This window comes from Hyposmocoma kahamanoa, unplaced genomic scaffold (assembly GCF_003589595.1).
Source record: "Hyposmocoma kahamanoa isolate Upper Pololo Valley unplaced genomic scaffold, ASM358959v1 202, whole genome shotgun sequence".
NCBI lineage: Eukaryota > Metazoa > Arthropoda > Insecta > Lepidoptera > Cosmopterigidae > Hyposmocoma > Hyposmocoma kahamanoa.
In genome coordinates, this window is record NW_020653726.1 from 9,157,118 (window position 1) to 9,160,490 (window position 3,373).

A 3,373-nucleotide genomic window follows, 5' to 3' on the forward strand; every position below is an offset into this window, starting at 1 on the left:
GATTTTCAGTACAAATCGGCAATTTCATACTTTAACCCCTATTATTATCAGTTTCATAATTATTTGTTATCTTTTTAGGCTATATAGCCAATTGTCAATAAATAAATTATTCTAAGATAAATAAATACTAATATAAAATAAATACTATTGAACTTTTTTGAATAGTTTAATTCGAGTTTCCCATCTTCAGAGTATTGTATGTTATTAAAGTGTATGTTGATAAATTGTTAACATGAATGTAATTGCAATTTTTAAATTGTATTATAATCATTTAGCGAAAATCGTACAATAACTTTTAAATAGTGCCAAATTTGACTTTGACGCATTAATCTTCTTCTTCTTCTTTTAAATGTTATGGCCCCATCGAAATAATCAATGATTTTGCCAATGTCAAGTAAAAATAACTATGTATGGTAGTTTAATATTATTATAAAAATTATACAAAAAAAATGGCGATTTCGCCAATGTCCTGACGACGCATTAATCAATGAAAATGTACGGATACAAGATACGTTCTGATTGTGTTGTCAAATTACAAACTCACCTTATTAATTTCAATGATAATGACTAGACATGACTTGTAATTTTGTCTTACGACAAATTGTAAAGTATGATTGAAAAGTTGCCGATATTACAGTATAATTATATTAATATAAAATTATTGAAAAAATATAATTATTCTCATTTCGAACGCAATCGGTTAATAGTGCTTGTATGCTCCCAAGGGTAGTAAGGACATCTGTGTATTTCTTTCATATGATTTAGTAGTAGTTCCATCTCGTTCTTGTTACATGTCAACTAGCCAGGCAGGGACAATAATTAATGTTTAAAAGGTAAAATTGATCATCTTGCCTTGGCATTCTTAAACAATACAGTTTTACCACGACAAGTGAATTGTATAGAACTTGGCTGGTTGCTTATAAGCTCATAGTAGGCTTCAGAGCTTTAAGTCGCAAAAAACTGAGGGGCACTGTCGCTACGGCCGTCACCCTGAGACATAAGTAGAAAGTTCCATGTGCCTGTAGTTTCACCAGCACCCTAAGGTTCAATTTATATTGCGGCGGAACGGATTTTTTTAATTTGTTATAAAGCAAAACAAAACCTTATAACTAATTACAATCTAGCCATTGTACAAGGCTAATAAGCAATTTTAATTTAAAATAATTTCCTAAAATAAAAGTAACTTATAGCGGATCGGAATGGAAGGGAATTTTTGTAATGGTCTTGTACATAGCATAAAGAACTTTACGGTCAATTACGTAACGTACATACTAGATACGAGCTAAAATCTGCATTTCGTGCGATTCCGTGCGAATGCGCGAGAATTCAGCTGAAGATTTTGGCTTGGCGGCAGAAATGGATAAGGAGTTATCTACGCTATGTGCAATTATTTCCTTGAAGTTTTTGTAAATATACTCTGCTTATTAATATATTATGTAAAATTGGCTACCAAGAAGGAAACTTAAAAACAAATAAATTAAAACGAGATATTTAATATTTATCATATGTTTATATTCACGAATTTAAACGTTGTATAAGCACTATTCTGCTATAATATTAATAATTATAATAATGTTTATAATTTCCACATTATGAAATTATCACGAGTAATTAATTAATTGTATTAAAAATATTAAAGCGGAAATCCGAAACGAGATAGTAAGCACCTATGAACCATTGTAACTATATGATATGTTTTTTAAATACCTACCATCCCAATATTTTATTTAATTACGGCACCATTAAATCCCCCATTTGTACTATTTTATGTGCAATAGACTATAAATAAAAAAAAAGTGTTGTTCTTACTTCAACTGCGTTATTAAATAAAATACAGTCACAAAAGGGCGTCTCACACTGTTTTTTTAAGGCGCGTAACATACCGGTTTCCAAAAATTAAAAGAAAGTTCCTAACTGGGAGAGCAACATGATGAAATTAGAACTGAAAAAGTTAAGGATGACTTCTTAGTGTTATCTAAAAAAAATAGAGATAATAGCACCTACTACCTTGTCTCAAATTTCCAGGATGATAATAAGATTAATCATTTTGCAAATACTAAGATTTGAGAAACAATAATTCGTTCTATAAAATCTGAAATAATAAAACATTTAATAAAAAAAAACAATATAGACTATGTACTTTTTATGGCTATTTAGATATGTATAACTTATTTCATTTTCTAAGTACTGCTTATAAACTTAAATTACTAAAAAGTTAGAATAACAACTAGACACTACTTGGTAATATAATAGCAAATGTACTACGTTAATAAATGCATTTTCACATGGCTTTGAACTTATGTATTTATTTCATGGTCATCTAAATAAAGAAATTATAGACACAATAAGTTTACAAAAGCCTCTTTTGTCATCTTTTCATATATTTGGCATTACCTTAGTCATAATAAAAAATAATATAAAAATAATAGTATGTGCTCTACACATGCGTACTAATAACTATAATAATAAAAATTGTCATGTCATTTTGTTCAGGCAAGAATAATATTAAACTAATATATTTTAAAGTTCAGTTTCAGAGATATTTGAGTTTAAGAAAGTTGACAAATGCAATAAGTAAGTTACGAAGGTTGACGATTGCATTATTTTTATTGTATCATTTGACATTATAATTGTCTCGGTGCAGCATTAAAACTTACCTTAACGGTATAAACGTAAGGATAACATTCTATTTAGGTTATGCCAATATTCCATTTATACAATATTCTCTGAAAACATGGGCATAACAGTATCAAAACAATCGTACCCAACAAATCAATTAAAAGTTTATATTTATACTTCAGACATAAAGTTCACATTTGAAGTGACGTTTCATGAGATTATCATCAACATTATTTCACTCAAAAATATTAACTCGAATCCGTCTCGACTTTAAAAAATTCTATTTCGTACAATTAACAAAAAAAAGTAAAAGTATAAAATATCTATGTAAACAATAAAAACTTTCGATTCAAATTATAAGATTTTGTTAATAATAAATCAACATTGTAACACAACTTTGAGAATCACCCGTCTTCCATATTTTTTAAAGTAAATTTAATGTCTACTTTGTTTATTTAAACATTGTACTGTTCATGTTTTTACTGCATTGACCGTATAATATAGACCGTATAATAATACAGTGTCAAAATATTTGTTGCACAACTATAGTAAATAGCTAGACCAAATAAATTTTACTACGCCATTGGAAGGTTTGCTGGTACTTATAGCACAGGTTTTCCTCTTTTAAGTACCAGCGGTCATATCTACTGATTCTTTGATACTTACTTGTTGTACACTATGCATGTTGTACATTAATATGGCAAATAAATGTATTATTGTTATTAAGTATGTAGTATAAGCATTTGGTGTGTAC